Consider the following 20001-nt stretch of genomic DNA (forward strand, 5'->3'; position numbering starts at 1 on the left):
TTATTTGCCTCCCCCCATCCATTCTTCCTATAGATTTACCATTTTAATTTTTTTTTCAAAGAAACAACTTGGGTTTATTGTTTCTGTATTTTCTTTTCTACTTTGTAGAATTTTTTTTCCCTTTTGCTCTTTATTTTTTCTTTGGGATTACCCTGTTGTTTTTCTAATTTCTTGAGTTGAATATTAAATATACAAGTGCTTGGCTCTAGTCTTCCCTCCAAGTATCTCTTGTTGAAAGCACAAATTTTGAACATAGGGCTTTTCATTGCCACTCAATTCTTAATATTTTTACATCCCGTTATGGGTCTTTTTTTTCTTTTCTTTATTTTTTAAAAATTTAAATTCAATTAATTAACCTATAATGTATTATTAGTTTCAGAGGTAGAGTTCAGTGATTCATCAGTCTTATATAATACCCAGTGCTTATTTCATCATGTGACCTCCTTAATGTCATTTTTGATCACTAAAGTTTTTCTAAATGTGTTTTTAGATTTCTGAAGTATGTGTGTGTGTGAATATATGTGTGTATGTCTTGTGGGAAGAATCTTTTCAGATTTCCTGTTTTATTACAGTTTGGCCTGGTGTTCAGATCTGTCCTCTTGATCAGTCTTATTAATTATGTGGCTCATGTTGTTTATCTCAATTAATTGTTTAACTGCTTAGTTTATCAACTAATATGAGAGGTGTGTTGAGATCTCACCCTATAATTATTGGTTTGATAATTTCTCTTCATATTTCTGTAAGATTATGCTTTATAAAATTTGAGGCTAGATTATTAGATGCCTACATGGACAGATTTTTTTCCCTTTTTACCATCATATAGTACCTTAAAATTTATTTTGACATCAGTATCACTGCTCTGGCTTTATTTTGGTTAGGATTTGCCTGGACTTTTTCAATTTCTTTGGTTTTAGACATTGTGCCCTTGTATTTTGAGGAAACATGTTTTTTTAATTCCCTTTGAGAATTTAGTCTTTTTTTTTTTAAGAATTTATTTGAGAGAGAGAGAGAGCACAAGCAGGGGGAGCAATGGAGGGAGAGAGAGAAGCAGGTTCCCCGCTGAGCAGGGAACCCTATGCACGGCTCAATCCCAGGACCTGAACCCAAATCAGAAGCTTAACTGACTGAGCCACCCAGGCGCCCTGAGAGTTTAGTCTTTTAACTGGTGAGTTTAGGCTAGCTATTTTATATGATAACTGATATGTGGCCATATTCTGCCATCTAATTTTGATTTGTCTGGTATTTTTCTTAGTTTATTGTTACTCTTTCTAGGAATATTTAAGTGTTTGATAGACACAGTTGACTTAGTAAAGTCTGATATTAATCACTGTGCCTGCCCCCTTTTTTCCCATCTGTTTAGTACTCATTTATTAGATGTCGGATCTCATTTTGGAATGGTACAAAATAACATTCTTATCTGTATGACTATTCCCTCTTCTATGACTTTGCTACTCATGGGGAGTGAAGTTGTTGGGTTGCTTGGAGCAGAGTTGAGAAAGAATGCAAAGTTAAACACAGCAGAGTTTGCAATTAACGAAAGTTAAATTCACTGAGACTTAAATTGGTTGTAAAAGCATAGGAATCTTTATTTTTATGATTATATTAATGTACCGTTGTCTTTTCAGTTAAATAATTACTTAAAATATCATTAAAAATGAACTTTTGAGAATGATAAATTTGAAATTAGTGTGTAGCATGTATGTGTTGAGTAAACTTTTTTCTCCTTTTAAGTACAAAGGAAAAACGAAATGGGAGTAGCCTTCAGTGATGTGATCCCACAGCAGATTTCAGGTACCAGCGTTTCACTAGAATTCTAGGCAGTGTGACTTTATATCTGACCATAAGCCATAATTCCTCAGTGTCATAGTAGCTCTTCTAACAATGCACATGTTTTAAGTTGTATTTCCTATTTTGGTTGATTCTCTTTTATCCAGTGCTTCTTCCCATTTTGGTTCTCTGGTTGCTTGCTTAGTATCATTAGTATGAGTCTGATACACATCAGACCTGCTGTTACTTCCTCTTCAGGAGCAGAGCGCAGAGGACAGCCATCACGTGGTTTGAGTGCTCTCGTGTTTCCCGTTCCAGCATTGACCTTAGAGGGTGATGTGCTGATGCTGCTTATCTGTAGTTCTGCAGCTCTACACCGGAAATCAGTGTCTAAGGACTACTTGGGGAAGTATGTTGTGGGAAACCGTAGCTATTGATGAACTTGCAAGTATTCAAGGAAGATGACTACAGTGTGTGAACTAAATACTTTCACTTTATTTGGTTTGGGAGATTAGATTTGTTTCCATCTGTTCATTGTCATTAAAGATTCTATCATGACTTTTTAGATGCTGGTTATTCTTTTCTTTTTGTATGCACATGTATCTCATTTTCATTTAGACCTTTAGATTATAGCATCCCCACTGAAGAGGGCCTGATCGTCTTGACTTCTAGGGCACCTGCAACAGTGGAGGGAAGCATGGTCTGTACAGGAGTCTCAAGGAGTTGGAATGACCTAACTTAGAGACCTTATAGAGTCAGAGGAGGTTCTAGAAGGCATTCAAATGCCAGGATGAGAGGATGCAAGCTGATCTATAGAGCAAAATTTGCTGGGGAGACGGGGAAGAGGTTGTAAAGTCATTGGGACAGAGGATCCAGCAAGGTCAAGAGTGCTGTTTAGATTTTAGATTCTAGAGCACAGTAGGCAGCTGTGTGGCCACAGGAATTGAAGGGGGACTTTTTTTTTTTTTTAAAGATTTTATTTATTTATTTCACAGAGAGACACAGTGAGAGAGGGAACACAAGCAGGGGGAGTGGGAGAGGGAGAAGCAGGCTGTCTGCAGAGCAGGGAGCCCAATGCGGGGCTCAGTCCCAGGACCCTGGGACCATGACCTGAGCCGAAGGCAGATGTTTAACGACTGAGTCACCCAGGCGCCCCAGAAGGGGGACTTTTTTATTCACTACGTTTAAGATGCATATCAGTGGTCTTTATAGATAGGATTTCATCAGTGTGATTCGAGCATTGTGAAAGTTAAGACAGTTTCCTGTTTGTGGTACCTGTCAGTACCTTTAGTCAGCAGAAGTACGCTGTTTAAGGCATTTCATGAAATGTTACTGTACTAACTGAATAATTTTTCAGTTAGTTTTATTATTATTGTTTGGTGTCCTAACATCATCTGTTTCTCCAATTACTTCTTTAAAATAGGTGGCTGAATCTCTATATGTCCATCTGTATCCCTGTATTCCCTGTTTGGTTCATTTTAGGCTTGTTTCCTCATTTTTTTTTCCTGTGGGCCATCTGAGCCTATTCTTTCTTGAACCTCAGGAATTAAATGAATAAGATTGTTCAGGGAACCAAGGCAGCACTATTTCAAAAAGTAATTATCATCTTTCGAGTCTGCATTCTTTTGAGGTAACAGTATATGTTGTTAAGAGTGGATAAAAATGCCTCACAAATACAGTATTTGTGAGCATAAATATTGGATAAGAGGGCATTTTTAGAGAATGATTATAGTTACATGAAAAAACAATATGGAAGTGGCTTGACAGTAATTAATGTTATTTTTGGCTTATGTAACAATAAGCTTATTGCTAAGCCATGCATTAATTTTGACCCAAGGCCTAGTCTGTGTGCATTTGTTCCAAATCTTTGTGTGAAGTATTTTTTCATTGTATTTGGTGAAAATTAAAATTTATATTTTATACTGGTTTATCATCTATTGATAATAAAAGGTCTCAAATATTTTTTTGGAAACTCTTGATGATTATATATATATTTGAAAGATTTTATTTATTTATTTGACAGAGAGAGACACAGCGAGAGAGGGAACACAAGCAGGGGAGAGTGGGAGAGGGAGAAGCTGACTCCTCACTGAGCAAGGAGCCTGATGTGGGGCTCCATCCCAGGACCTTGGGATCATGACCTGAGCCGAAGGCAGACGCTTAACGACTGAGCCACCCAGGCGCCCCTTGAGGATTATATTTTTTAATGAAGAAACTATAATTTCTATTCTTTGATAACATCTGTTTTTATCTTACAGGAATATTTAATGGTATGCAACAAGCTCCTTTAATACTGGAATTTGAATGGAAAGAATTGTAGGGAGTCTCCTGGGCTCTGCATGCCTGTTCCAGAGACTCAGCTATAGGACTCTTGTGATCCTGCTGCTGATCATTTCTGCATTCAGTGTGTTCAAACAGCAGGGCTCTTTCCTCTCAGGAAAAAATACAGTAAGATTTAGTTGAAGCCGTGGATATAAAGTCAGGAGAGCTATGTTTCCTTTACTTTTGACTCTCTGGATGTCTTGGGGGCAGTCACTTCCTCTTTTCTATCCTCAGATTGCAAAGTAAGAATGAAAATACCTGCTTCCTCTGTTTCTATGATTGCGCTGGTTTTACTACAGCTGATAAGTCTATATCTTTTAAGCCTGAAAATAAATGTGAAAGTTCCTACAATACTTTGGGAGCAAAAGTGAATGTGCATTCTGAGCTAGAGTTGCTCACATTTTCCTCTGGCATCTGAAAGTCGTTCCCACGTTTGATTTTAGTCTGAGAATTGAGGGCATTGTTTCTGCCCACACAGGAATGCCAGTACCAGTTTTTCCTTAGCACTGTGAATAAGGCGATCAGAATGTAGGCTCTTCTTGTCAGTGCTCTGATGATAAAAGTATTTATCAGAAAGTAGAATGTGTCAAGGTTGACTTTTCTTGTGTAGAGGACTGGTCTCAGAAGTCCAATTTGAGATCGTTGCTTTTGAGTGGGTGTTATTTATTTACTTGATTGCTTATTCTGCTTTCACTCTCCAAGGTGGTTTTTCAGACCTCTGGCACTGACCCTTACTAGGTTTATTAGTTAAATAGTTTTAACTATCCACATAGTCCTGGAGGATCTAGAAGTTGTCTCACTCTATATACTCCCATAAAATGGTGTTAGATTCAAATATGGATTAGGAACTGGGAACAATTTAATTGGCACATATTATGTGCAATATAAAAGCGCAACAGCATAGGGGCAGGTGGAATGCTGCTGGCTGTCTGTCCAACTATCCCTTTAGCTTAAAAAATTTACGATGATAATTCTGTTCAATAACTTGTATTGACTAAGTGGCAAGAGGCTGCCATACCACGTGAGTGGTTGAATACTTGGTCCAGCTTGAAGAACACTAGGGAGTTAGGACTCTCTCAGGAATGACCTCAGACTGTCTTTTGAACTCTATCACTAGTGGATTTTCCAAGTTTCCCCCTGCCAGCCTAATTGGTCTTCTAATTAGGCACCTCCTCAATTATCTTTACTTCAAGTTTCTGATCAGAACATCTCTGCATTGTGATTGCCTCTCTAGCCACATGATTTCTCTCTGTGGTGTCATGTCCAACTCTGACTTCCTCTGAACTTGTTTGCACCATTAACTTGTTACTCAGTCATTCACTGGCTTCTGAAAGAATCACTTGTATTCTGTTGAAAAACTGGTAAACTCTTATATTGTTGTTTAATTTTTCTCCTGTTATTTCTTCACCTGGATTGTTAGTTCCTTGAGAAAAGGACCTTTCTTCTCTCTCCCCATGGGGCATTAGCACTGGACTTAATACACTACTCATAGAACGTAATTGTTGCTTTATTTTTTTCTCTACTTTCTTGTATACAATTTTCATCCTTCTTATCTAAGCTAAGTGATTACACTTCCTTATTTATGTTCCCAATTTTTCTCTCCACCCTCCAATTAGAAAAGATTTGCTTGTGCGTATGAGTATGTGTATCCTCCCTGCTCCCCGCCACCCCTTATTGCTACTTCTGTCTACCACTGTCCTGCTTTCTAAATACTTAGAAACAGTAGGCTAACGTCTAATAGAAACATTTCAAGGGTTTGAATGAATGAAAACAATTAAGTTCGTGTAAAAGGCTGTGAAACCACTAGGGGAGAGCCGGGCAGAGGCAGGTGAGGTGGGTCTGTAGGAGATCAGGACCTGTCCAGGATGTCACATTGCCAGAGCAGAGGAGCGCTTTCACTTATATGGGAGTGGCCGTGGGACGTTGGCTTGCTGGCCGAGGTAGGCTGGGCTTGGAGGGCATATAATGAATACCTTGTTCCCTGCCTCTCTTTACCAGTGCTGCTCTTAGGCACATGGTTTTCATTTCCAGGCAGGCAAGAATGCTATCACATGCTTTATCCTTTCTTTCTCCCTTACTTTTGGTTTCAAAAGCTGGGGGTTGCCCTTGTGTCAGTGGTATTTTGAAAGCATTAATTGTGACGCTGGAAGGTACCTTCTCACCCTGAGTGACGGTCTTGACATCATTTTGAAGGCAACCTCCTCTTCCTGGCCCTTTCTCACACACGCCGCTGGGCAAAGCTAACTCTTTGGTCATTTACCACTTAATACCAGGTAATACGTTTTCACTCTAACTTGAGGGAGGTGGTAGAACAGGCACGAGGTCATTGAATTATTTTGCTGTTTTGGAAGGAAAATTATTTGAAGGTTTATTAGTAAGATTAGAAATGCTGGGGAAGGTCATTTTCAGAATAAGGTTTGTACTTTAAAATCTGTTCTGATACATTTTTCTCATTCACTAAAATATATGGGCATTAAAAAATTTTAGCTCCTTGGGGCAGCTGGGTGGCTCAGTCAGGTAAGCATCCAATCTTGATTTCGGCTCAGGTCATGATCACAGAGTCGAGAGATTGAACCCCATGTTGGGCTCTGTGCTCAGCAGGAAGTCTACATGAGATCCGCCTCCCCCCCCACCTCCTGACATTCTGTGTCTCTCTCTAAAAAAAAAAAAAAAATTTTTTTTTAGTTCCTTGACAGGATTCATCAAATGAAGAAATGCAATGTTATTTCTCTCACCCAATAAAAAACATAAAATATCTTTTAACGCACTATTCAGAATCCCTCTGTTTTTGTTACTCTTAATTTTAGTCACCTTCCTTTATTCTGAGGAAATTAAAGATGATGTACCGGACTTGTATTTCTCGACTTTAGAAATTTTGCTAAATATTCCCCTCCCTGATCCCATCTCCTTGTTGCCCCTTCCCCTCCAGATTCCTATGGAGGTGTGTGTAGAGCTTGAAGGGGGTCAGGAATTTGGGAATCCCTGTGTTTATTTCACAAATGATGGGGCCATTCATTTCATCTGTCCCTTCTACAGCAGGATGCATACTCTGGTCCAGTAAGAACATGGACAGAATGTATCATTAGTATTAGTATTTACAGTACCATATAATATAGTATACTAACATTTGGATCTTAAAGGGATTGAATTCAACATAACATCATAAAATCTGGTGTGTAGAAAGCACGAGGTTGACTCAGAAAAAATTTCTTCATGCAAGGTAGCTAAATGAGTCAAACATTGATAAAGGATCTGTCAGATTGCTGTTTTTATGATTTGATTCGTTATGTTCTGCAACAGAGTTACACATGGACTCTGACAGAAAAGTTATGAGGAATATTACTTTTAACTTTTTTTTTTTTAACTTTTATTCTCCAGAGGCACCTCCAGACAAAAGCTCTATTCTGCTTATTCACGGCATCTCCCAACTGCATTTCTTTTATGGAATATGCCATTTTAACCTGTTTTGAGGTTGAGTCTGATTTTGTGTATCCCCTAGTTATTTACTTAGGAAAATTCATTCGAATCTTATGATCTGTTTGTCATATTGATCTCTTTTCATATTTCTGTCAGCAGCAATTTAAAGTGAATCAAATAAGAATGCTCTACTAAGCTATTCTTCTGTAGCACAGAAAGCCTATATGAATCAAATGTCAAAATTCATTCTAAGCAAATAGTTTGCAGAGAATGTGCTAGCCTACAGAAGTTGCTGCTTCTGGTTTTTGAAATAAGTCCTAGTGGACATGGTACTGAGCAACATTTAAAAGAAGATACTTAAAAAAATTTTGGTTTGTTCATCTGACTAGAAGTTTGATACCGGCCTCTATTTATCTAACAGTTTTAGTCACTTTTAAAGAGATTATACTTTTTCATAGATTTATGCCAACTCCTGCTGTTCACAGTAAATAATAGAAAAAGTGAGACAAAAAGAAGTTGTATTTTCATTTCTTAGGAATTATTTTAATGCCTGGGTTGCTGATGTCCCTTCATGATGGTATGTCATTTTTAAGAAAAATAGGAAGTTAAGAAAGTCATATTTGCACAGTATTTTGCAAATTTGGTTTTAAAAATCATATTCATTTACATAGATCTTGTGTGTTCAGAAACAATTTTTATCCCCAAATATTGATTTGGTTCCTACTTTTGCTGAGAAGATAAAAATTTAAGATACTATTTTTCCTCTCAAGCTGCTTATGAATTTTACTTTCAAGGATAAACTATACATATGAAGCCAAGAGTATGATATGAACATAATTGATAAAGTACTGTTTAGGGGTTAAATAACAAAGAAGTATCACGTTGTCATGGGCTGAAATTGGCAACTCTTCACTGGGGAGAAAGGAACTCCTCCTAGATTTTGAAGAATGAAATATTTAGGAAAACCCAGCAACACCTAGCCCATTACATTTTTTATTTACAAATGGCTCAATAGTAATATCCAAGCAGAAATAGGGGGTTATAAGGATAGATTTTAATGCCGACTTCCTCCTTGGTCAAGGATAGCTTGATAGTAAACCTTGGTTAGGAGCAAGCCAGTGTTGATAGTTTTGACCCAGGCTTTTCTTGGCTTGGCTCTAACTAGAAATCCTCCTATTTTACAATTCAGTGTATCACTGGGGTCACTTCTGCTAAACATCATGGAAGAGGTGGGCTCCCATCCACAGGAGAGGTTGTGAAGAAAACATGAAACATAAATGCACAGACTTGATCTCCCAGCCTTTTTCAATCTGCTTTCCAAAATTTCACTGGCACAGAATTCTGTTCTTTTTTCCCCCCCTGTCTCAGGGTGGGGAAAAAAATGAATATATGCATGTGTGCTCTTACATCATTTTCTATTCTAACTAGCTTCCAGAGGGAGAAGTACATGGGTTATGTTTAATCTACCGTCTTTAATTGGCGGTCCACTTTCTACTTAGGAAAATTTGAGCAATGAGCACATTTTAACTCTAGGATGAAGTGAGGTAGGCCATCCTCCTCAGTATAGCACATATCCTAGCTGTCAGGAGGCTCTTGGGTTTTCTTGCCATAGAAAGACTTCTACTTGGTTGTGGTAGCTTTAGTAGCATCTGTTTTGATATTTTGTTCATTATTTTCTCACAGATGCCTTTTGTTAGTTTATTTTCTTGTCTCATTATTTCCTGCAGGTGTCTGGATAATCCGTTTTATTCTGCATGTGGAGGTGGGTCATAGGAAATGGAAGGATGGGGAGGCTGTTCTACCAAAAATGTTTTACTGGTTTTTGTAATAGGTGTAATTCATTTCTTAATTCATTTGATTTGGGTCATTATCTGTTACATAAAGTGTATGGTTTTGTTCACCAAACATTTGTGGACCAAGCATTGGTGATCCTGCTGAGGAATAGTGGGTCTCCTGGTTAGAGCCTGTGCAGCAGTGGGTAAAGGCTGCCTACCGGGGTTCAGGCTGGATTTCAGGCTCCTTTCCAATAGTATGAAGCTGTTCTGGATGTGGTGATTTGGGAAAGTATCCAATTTTAACATTTCTATAAAGCTTCCCCCCCCCCCAAGGTTTATTTATTTATTTTAGAGAGGGGAGAGAGGAGCCAAAGGAGAGGGGGAGAGAGAGAATCTCCAGCAGAGTCCCTGCTGAGGGAGGATCCCAAAGCGGGGCTCGATCTCACGATCCTGAGATCAGGATCTGAGCCAAAACCAGGAGTCAGACACTTAACAGACTGAGCCACCCAGGTGCCCCTCTATAAAGCTTTTTAATTTGTGGAATTTTATCTCATTTTCCCCACAGAAATTGATGGAGGGAGGGTGAGGTGTTATAGACCAAGCTCTACGTTGGTACAGTAATTCTCAAATTTAAACTTAAAGTTCACTTCATTTCAACGTTTTGAAATCTGGATATATCTTGCAATATATGTCAAAAGAAACTTAGATTACTGTTTTCCCCCTCCCTTGCTGAAGTCTTTCATCATTTTGTAGAGTTGATAATAGTATTTGAGGTTTGCCGAGTAAGCTCACAGTGTTGACCAGTAGGATGCCGCAGGGGCTGGCGTGCTTCAACAAGACAGGACGTGGGAGATCATTGTGTAGGGTCTGGTTCGGGGCATACATGCACACATTAATTCTTTATTCACTGTGCCCAAGGCAGTCAGGGAGAAGACAGTTGGTCCTTGCTGATCAGTCCTATGAACAGAATCGTTAGAATGTCAGGAAGTGATTTACAGTTAAAGATAGCTGCCAGGAAGAATGAAATGTGTACAGGTGATTGGTCAGCTGATTCTTTTCATCCTTGAATGATGCCAGGTGATAATCCTAAAATATCTTTGTGAGCATGAAATTCAGAGCAAGGGGTATTACATCAGCATGGTAACTGGTGTTTTCAACCCATTTGTAGCTTGATCCAAAGCCACTGTTGGAGGGTGAGTACATCTGCCAAGGTCAAGAATAATTATGCTTTTAGGCCAGGTATCCTTCGTCCAGGTGATACTGATATATTCTCACTTTTTGTTATTCCCACTCCTTCCCCTCCAAGAAGTCCATTTGGGTCTGTAAACTGGGATTACACACACGCACGCACGCACGCACGCGCTTTCCTCTCTCCCTCCTTCCCTCCCTCCCTCCCTCCCTAACATTTTAGACATGCATTCCTGGGTTTCCTGCAGTCAGAACATTCACCCCTCATATGTGTTGATTTTACTTAGCATAACGTTTACTGGGGAACCTATCTCTAAGTTCTGTTGGAAACTGTACCATGGACTTCAGTATTTCTAGCTGGGTGTGTTATTCACCTGATAGGATGGGAGTTCATGTTGGGAAGAATGATTGACCTGAACTTATTTGCCAGGCAAAAATATTATTTCTCTTGGAAAAAATTGTGATTTTCAAATAGATGTCACGTGTCACTTTGCATTTTAGGGAAGAAATAATACAGGACGGCATGGGGTTGACCACTTGGGTATTCAAATACATAGTGCAGAGAGGCACTGTAAAGGAAGTTTCCAGTTTATGAACAGGTTGTCTGGACATGCCATACATCAGCAAACGATTTATTTGGAAAGTGTGCTTTCGTATAGAGACAATGTACAAATGATTACATTTCCAGGTTGATTTGTGAAAGTCCATACCTTATGTTTTTGAACTGAATTCTGGGTGCTCGGAGCAGGTTGGTAAAGACAGGATTTCTACCTCCCTTTTTTAACTCAGGCCAAAAATGTAAACCTCTTTCCCCCCAGATTATTTTCCTATTTCTTGGTACTTTTCTCCCTAAGAATTTCTAATATCATTCTCTGCAAAAGAATGATATTATTCTTTTGCAGTGTGATACAAAAAAATGTTTCCTGCCTACTTTTTCTCCTTATAGAATCTAAATTCCTAATTCCTCAAATGTAGCAGACTTCTCAGCTCAGTAATGAGAAGATTGGTGATTTGAGTGAATGACTTCAATGTGTGAATGATTGATTACCTGTACTGCCTTCTAAGAGATATTTGCATTTTAAAAGAAAGTTCTTCTCTCTAAAGAATCCTAAGTGGTGAAATTTCACTACTGAAGCCAAGGCCTGAGAAAAAATTAAGGCAGTTTGTCTGGGGAGCTAGAAGGCTGGATTTTTGTGGCATCTTTGGGTCAGGTGGACACAGTGGTGGTAAGGTAGCCTTTTTGGGGAAGCATGCCTCAGAGCTGCATTAACCCAAACACTTCCTGACTTTCTTGCTTCTGAATCCCTATGTTTCTCTCTGATAACCTCAGTCTTTCTCCTTATATAGTTGAGTTAATTTATGTGTATGTGTATTTTAAGTCAGGCAAAGTCTTGAAAATTCACCCAGCCCCCCCCCCCCCCCAACTTGGTGAACAAAGACCTTGTTGTCACTTTTTCTTTGGTTTTACTTTAGTTTGTTAGTCACCCATCAGGAATGAAAAACATTTTTTTATTATGTTATGTTAATCACCATACAGTACATCATTAGTTTTTGATGTAGTGTTCCATGATTCATTGTTTGCATATAACACCCAGTGCTCTATGCAGTACGTGCCCTCTTTAATACCCATCACCAGACTAACCCATGTCCCCACTCAGGAATGAAAAACTTTTAATGGGAAAAAATGTCAAGCTGAATGGAAACACTGTTGCCTCAGATCAGTGTTTAAAAACTGTGCTATCTCAAAATGAAACGTATTTTTTTTCTCAGATTGCCCAGAATTGCTTGTCATTGAATTCAAGAATCAGAAATTCAGGTGGTGAGGTATAAAGGAAATTTTTGTTGCTAAGAAACTCAAGACCTCTCTTTTTGCATCAGATCTGTTGCCCTCCGTTTCACAGCTGTCATAAAGTCAATATTTAAGCGATTAAGATTATTCTGCATTATACCTTGATTTCCACTTTGGTCCATTATTAAAAAAAAAAAAAAAAAATACGTTAAGCACTCCTGGCCAGTAGAGGTTAAGAATAGTTTCCTTGGGCCTGGTTTGTGGTGAGATCAGATCTACATATGGTCTGGGGTGAGGTGGGTGTCTTGTGTTTTTCCACCTGGAGATCTTTTTATTTCAAAGGTAGCTTTCAGGTAGAGTTGTCATTAAAGATTGTCAGATAAATTGTATATTACCAGGCTCTCTGAACCAGTCCTTTTTTAAAGGGTTTGAAGTGAAAAGTTGAACAATCGATGCATTATGCTGTGGGTCCTGGCTTTTGTGTCTAAGCCTTTGAAAGAGAGGAAAGGGGGAGTATAGTGCGTTGGATGTTGCCATAAATTGAAAGCTAGTGGTCTTGGGGTGTGAGGCAGACAGTCTTATTCGGGCAGAGGGGATCTCTTGGTGACCTTTGTATCAGCCTTGTCTCATGGTCAAATCCTTGTTTGACCTTTTTACAAAGAGGAGCACAGAGGATTTTTAGGGCAGTGAAATTAGTTTGGATGGTACTGCAATGGCAGAGACATGTCATTATGCATTTGTCCAAATCCATAGAATGCACAACACCAGGAGTGAGCCCTGCTGTTAACCATGGACTTGGGTAATAATGACTATGTGTCAGTGAAGGTTCATCAGTTGTAGCAAATGTACCTGGGGCGGTACAATAATGGGAGAGGGTACACAGGTGTGGGGCTGGAGGATTTATGGGAAATCTCTGTACTTTCTCAATTTCTATGAACCTAAAACTGTTGTAAGAAATAAAATCCTGATACAATCTGATACAAAATTTAAGAAAAAAATTAAAACTACAGATGTCCAGGTGTCACCTTTTGAAGATGCTGATTCAGTGGTTTTGATGCCAGGCTTAAATCTGTGCAGCCCGAGTTAAGAACTGCTTGGAAAGGCTGTACCATCCTGTCTGCCGGGCACTTCGTGCAGAGCATCTGCTCCCCAGGGAGAGGGGCAATTCATAAATTAGCTCTTTGTTGAAATATTATGGCTGGCGAGGTATTTTCGTCTAGTGGCAGGAAAGTGAGTGGAGTAGAGACCCTCCATTGAGACTGCAGGAGGTCTTAAGTGTCTGTCTGGGTTCACTCGATAGCCTTTTCCTCGCTATGATTTGTGGCTGAATTTGTCTGGTTAGGATTTGCTTTGAGCAATGCTCTGCATATAGTAAGGGTTTGATAAGCATTAGCTGCAATTGTTATGTTTTAAAACCCTGCTTGTTTTTTCAGGATCCTACTATTTTTCTTGTTCTTGATGAACATACTAAAATCCCATGCCTTGGATAAATTCCTGATAATATTTTTATATTTTATCAATAATTTAGTGACTTGGAAGGCCCATAAGGGAAATATATACCACTTATATATTCACAATGACTTTGTCATTTAAAGAACTTCCTTAGACTCTAAACTTCAGTTAGTACTTTTACAAGTAAGAAAAAACCCACAAGATTTAAAAAGAATACACTTTATCTTATAATTTTGAATAAACCATTCCCTAGTGTCCAAGGGCTTCTTATTGGAGAGTCAGGAAACATCGTCCATAACCAGTTGGATTAAAAAAAGAGGTCAAAGATGAATTCCTTTGCTTTACCACCAAAATAAACTAGAACTCTAGGAATAGAAATATAGTTGGATTTTGCATAGGAGAAATTGCAGGCTATCTGACAGCTTACTCACTTAGAGCAAATAGAGATTGAGATGATTCTTCCTCATACGCTATAATACCATTTCATTAAACTTCTGTTACAAAAGGAAGGCATTTAAGGGACCATGTTTTATGACCGAATGGCTGAGCAATTGACAGATGTTAGAACTGACAGGAGCGTTTATTATTTTCATCTGGTTAAAGTGAAAAAATAAGTAAAATCCCTTGCATAAAATTTGTGTGCAGATATTTACAGTTCATCAACAAATAGGGTTTGTGTAACAAGCTTCAAGATCCACACCCCCGGGGCTTTTGTGAGGTTTTCTGCATCCCCGTTTCAGGGCGTGGCTTTGGGTTTACCCCCCCCCCCCCCCCCCGCCCACGTGCTGGTGAGAGCAGTGGGCCTGCTCTGCACTGTGGAGGTAGAGATCTTCCGAGGGGGTGCTCTCTGGTCACTGAGCGATTCTTGCATCCTGAAAGCTGATGAAAACCTCTGGGTTGCCGGAAATAAAAACTGCAACCGCCTTAGAGATACAGAATGTGATTGTGGATGAGGGATTAAAGATTCAATGTTTTATCTTCTAAGGCTGAAAATTAAGCATTCATTTGCTTTGGGAGGAAAAAAGGCCAAGTCCATAGACTCGAATTTGTTGTTGATGGTGTGTTTTGTTTGTTTATAATATTGGTAGCAGGATTCTGTTGTTTTTGCTGTTTCCCACACAGTATAAAAATGAATCCTATTTTTCTTTCTCGTCTGTAATCTAAATTTACCTGGTTGCTTATGAGTCGAATTGTATGCTCAGTTAAGAATTCTGAAACGTGCACATGTGCTCTCTCTCAAAAAAAAAAAAAAAAAAAAAAAGGCTGCTACTAAAACAAGAACAAACACTCGGCCAGAATAGGCGGCACAATAGCCTCGAGTAACTACGTCCTGCAGTAATTTCAAAGGAAACCCTAGCCTAGAGGCTCATCTTTTTATTTCTGGCGTCTGAAACTACATTGTTTTACGTTGCTCATGCCCACGTCACGCAGACTTTGCTCTGTGTTTATCCCAATCCCTGAATCCTGTGTAATGGAAAAGAAGCGATTTTTATAGTGGTCTGTGAGAGGTTTTCTTTCTTTCCTTTTGTAGTCTCGTCTTGAAGAAATACTACATAAGAAAAACTTCTTATACTTCATGGTGATTTATAAGAAACCTGCATGCTACGTAATCTTGATAATGCATGTTTCTCTATCTATGGATGTGTGTGTGTGTAGCTTCCCTGTTCACTAATGAAAGAATTGGAAAACTTTTTCATTCTATTCAAAATAAGAAAGATACATATCTGTGTATATAATGTATGTGTATATTTGTACACATTTGATATATACACGCATATAATACACACATCCTTTTGAGTAGTTGGAGAAACTTTTTCAAATTTAATTCTTATTAATTATCAGGGAAACTTAAAAATCTTTTTTTAACTGCAAATGGCTCATTTATTTCTGGAATTTACATTTTCAACACACACACAATAATTGGATATGGTGTCTTCCTTTTTACTGGGGTTTGAATGAACGGACGTGTATCGACAGCTCACTCAGATTGGTAGGAAAAGAGTGATCTGGAAAATGATGGCCTGAGACTATTTGAGAGCTCTCTTTCCTCTTCTGTATGGTTTTCATTGATTAGCCCCCCCCCCATGACAATGTATCAGTTGTTGTGTTTGCTCTTTGCATACCTTTCTTTCCTTGGCCTTTTATATTTGCATAGTGTAGTTTAGAGCTAGTGTACAATACAGAGCTCGAGGGCTGTCATGTATGGATTGCATTGTGCACTTCCCAGCACCGTGTCCTCGGCATACAATAACTACAGTGTGGAGGGGCCTACTCGGAGACAGCGGTGGTGCTTTACACGGTGCCAGTGGGGTGTGCCGGCTGCTGCAATCTGCCGGGTAAGCAGTTGCACAAATTCCTCCAAGTTGAGAGGCCTCCAGAAATGTCATGTTCTGGCCTCCGTAGTGAATGCCACAAATAACAGCACAGGCTTGGGGAACTTTGCTCAGCTTCTTAAATTCCAGCCGGCCTTCCTTCAGCTGGGTCTGCCATAGATTGCTTTGTTTTGTTTTGTTTTGTTTTAAAGGCCCCGAAAGTTAGTCTTCCAACCCTAGAATAATATATTTTAAACCCATCTAAATTGTCTTGTTCTTTTTTCTCTTTCGGATAGCTCTAATATTATTATGCTGTTTTTTAAAGAAGAAAAAAAAACCTGATAACCTGGCAAGTAGACCAAAGGGCTTTTTTTGTTTAACTTTTCAGCCCATTGATTTTCATATTGCTGGTCTGTGCTATAAGTGGGATTAGGGAGAGGCAGATAGGAGAAAAGAGATTGTAAAGCTTGTTGGCATTTAGTGTAGAAAGTAACATTTCTTTTTGAAGTGTACTTGGCAAGTTTTATTAACAGTTGTATGGTTTGGGGGCGCCTGCGTGGCTCAGTTGGTTAAGCGTCTGCCTTTGGCTCAGGTCATGACCTCAGGGTCCTGGGATGGAGTCCCTCATCGGTTGGTCTGGCTCCTTGCTCAGCTGGGAGCCTGCTTCTCCCTCTCCCTCTGCCGCTTCTCCTGCTTGTGTTCTCTCTCTGTCAAATAAATAAGTAAAATCTTAAAAAAGAAAACCGTTGTATGGTTTTAATTGTTTAATTAACTTGGTGCTTTATTAGAGTCGCAATTGACACAGATTGTAGTCTGTAAAGATTCTAGTGTAAGAAGGGATACGAAGCAAAGACATGCTTTCAGTTAGCAAGAGGAAATGACAGTGAAACTGCTGTCTGTCTTAGTGAAGGAATGTAGAGTCTATAAAACCTCACTGTCCCCTTCTGTGTGAAGGTGGGCCATGGCCTGCTCTTAAGAGAAAGGCAGATTCACTTTTCTGCTTTTGTCATTCCTCTAGTTCTCAAGAAGTGTTTGGAAATGTTCTAATTACTAAAGAAGAGTTTAAGTACAATGTGGAATTATGAAGATGAAATGTAGGCCTGTGGCTGTTCTTCTCCCAGAATGTAGTTGGCAGTATGTGTTTGGTTTAGTTCCTTGAATAGCTATGGGTGGTAGTCCATGAGCTAGATCCAGGAGATTGCATAAGACCGCTAGCCAGAGGCTTGAATTCTAGACTCAGCTCTGCCAACTTTTTGGCTGGCATTATGGCACCGAGCCATTCCATCCAATGGATATATTTTGGCCTACCAGTGAGCTAGTTACTCAATGAAATGCTGCCCTAAGAGATGTTAAAGTGAATAAGACATACTTTTTTTGCCTAAAGAATTCAGTCTCCAAACGTAGTATCAAAAAAGGAGTAGAATATAAGTGTAAGTACCATAAATGTGCAATAAAGTGCTTGAAGGAGAAAGATGAATATTGGGAGATTGGAATAATTTTCATAGGGAAGGAGAATTTGGAGATTTGTCTAGAGGTACAGTTTCAACAGTTAGAAATAAATCAAGGTAAAAAAGAAATTTAGAGTATGTCTTGGCCAGTCCACAATCCTCTTTATCTGGGGCAATACCCCAAGGTGCTATGACAACTAGTTGTACTGGTATCTCAGGTGCAGATGGTAAAACAAAATTTCTGTTTTTTGCTTGGTTAACAAATGGTATTTTTAGTCCTTTCATGCAATAGAATCCAAATTGTTGTTTATTTAAAAAGTCAAAACAATGATAATAGGAAAAAATTGCCGGGGTGCCTGGGTGGCTCAGTGGATTGAGCATCTGCCTTCCGCTCAAGTCATGATCTCTCTGTCCTGGAATTGAGCCATGCATTGCCCCCTGTCGGGCTCCCCCTTCAGCAGGGAGTCTGCTTTTCCCTCTGCCTCCCCCCTCCCTTGCTCCTCCTATATGTTCGTTCTCTCTCTCTCTCTCTCTCTCAAATAAATAAATAAAATCTTAAAAAAAAAATTGCCTTCCTGGATAGAAATATAGAGTACTAATATTTATGGATATCACAGATAAGAATTCAGTTCTTCAAAAGAAATTCAGGAAATCAGTCTGAAAAGTAGGTTAAACTCTCTGTAACCTCAGTTTTCTCATTTGTGAAATGAGATTGGATGAAATAAGTGTGAAAGTTCTTTAATCATATTTAAAATCAATTATCTTTAGAGCAACTCAGAAAGGTCCTGTGATTCAGCGGTCTTTTAATGAATCCATATAAGGTGTCAAATATTTTATTAAGCACTTTAAATACACCTCATTTAATTATTGCTATTATACAAGGAGTATTTGTATTTTAAAGAGAAGAAACTGAGGAATGGTGAAGTTAAGTAACTTGCCTCCGGTTACATAACTGTTAAGAAGTAGGGCTGTCATTCAGATCCAGGTCACTGGCATTTTCCTGCAATATCTTTTCTAGTCTGGTTGAGAATCAGTGATTCTCAGGAAAGATGGTACATACAAGAATCTGGAGGGGAGAAGGAATCATTTCAACTGGCATACCCTCACACATCTTTTTATATTACAATTAGGAGTTGTGTGTTGGTTCCTGTCCCCTGAATGATGGGAATTTTCCTTTGTGGAGTGTGTTGTGAACAGAGTGAAGGCAAAGAGAAGTTGTGAGCCCCTGGGTTCATATTGCTGACAGAGCATACTCAGGCAAGTTTGATTGCAGATGAGCACTTATTAAATGTTCCATGTTATTACATTTTATATGTAGTATTTAATATGGGGTAATCTGATATATTTTCTTTATGAGAGAAGAAGAAATGTGCTATTTTGTTTGCCTTTTTGAATTAGCTTCCAAAAGCAGATCAGTTTTGGGTTGCTCAAGAGTAACTTCTCTGGGTTTTCTGTTATAATTTACTTTGGTCAATCCTTATTCTTTAGCTTACATTTCTTTCCCTCTAATCTTAATGGCTTTGCTGTATCGTTTTTAAAAATGTCAAAACCTTTTGAATATTAATGAGTCAGAATAATAAAATAATGAAAGAAAGTGATTGTAGAGTACTGGATTTCATTTTGTGTGGCAAGAGACCCATGGAGTTTCCTTAATTTGAGAGTTGTAGGCATTAATCAGCCATTATCTTTTTAAAAAATTTTTTTAAAGATTTTATTTTTTTTAGAGAGAGTACTCATGTGCACATCAGTGGGGAGGGGCAGAGGGAGGGGGGAGAGAGAGAATCTCAAGCAGACTCCATGCTGAGTGCGGAGCTAGACGTGGGGCTCTATCTCTCGACCCTGAGATTAAGACCTGAGCAGAAATTGAGTCAGATGCTTAACTGACGGAGCCACCCAGGCGCTCCCATTATGTCTTTTAATGTTGCCTCTCACTTATTCTCTGTATTGTTTTCAATTAGAGTTTTTTTTTTAAGATTTTATTTTTAAGTAACCTCTACATCATACGTGGGGCTTAAACCCACAACCCTGAGATCAAGCGTCCCATGCTTCACTGACTGAGCTCCACTGACTGAAGGTGCCCCTTCAGTTAGAATGAGGAGGTCTACATAGACTTCATCAGAATTCTGTCTTCTATGTCTGAAATTCTTTCATATTTTCCATCTTTCTTTGCTGTGTTCTGGGTAGTTTTTTAAGATCCATTTTCCAGGTCACTGGTTTTCTGTCTGTGTCAAACTCTGTCCATTTGGATTACAATTTATTGTTATAGGTTTTACTTATAGATATTCTAGTTGGTTCTTTTCAGAATCTGCTTTTTGATAGTTATTTCTTGATATTATATAATCATTTATTTCTTTAAACAGGTAAAATGTTCTGTACTTGATAATTCCATTATCTACAGTCTCTGAAGATCTAATTTTGATACTGTGTCTAATACTCAATAATAGTAATTGGTTTCCTTGTGTGTGCTTTGATTTTTTGGTTATATTTCTTGGGATTTTATATTTGGGAATCATTTGCTTCAGCCAGATAGC

At 38.7% G+C, this 20001-nt stretch overlaps 1 protein-coding gene across 25 annotated transcripts in view; it reads left to right on the top strand.

Annotated features, from left to right (window-relative positions):
- The window catches only part of EPB41L2 (erythrocyte membrane protein band 4.1 like 2), a 205546-nt gene that overhangs the window by 101299 nt on the left and 84246 nt on the right, over nucleotides 1–20001 (top strand). The window lies entirely within an intron of this gene.

Source organism: Zalophus californianus, chromosome 7, assembly GCF_009762305.2.
Source record: "Zalophus californianus isolate mZalCal1 chromosome 7, mZalCal1.pri.v2, whole genome shotgun sequence".
Lineage (NCBI taxonomy): Eukaryota > Metazoa > Chordata > Mammalia > Carnivora > Otariidae > Zalophus > Zalophus californianus.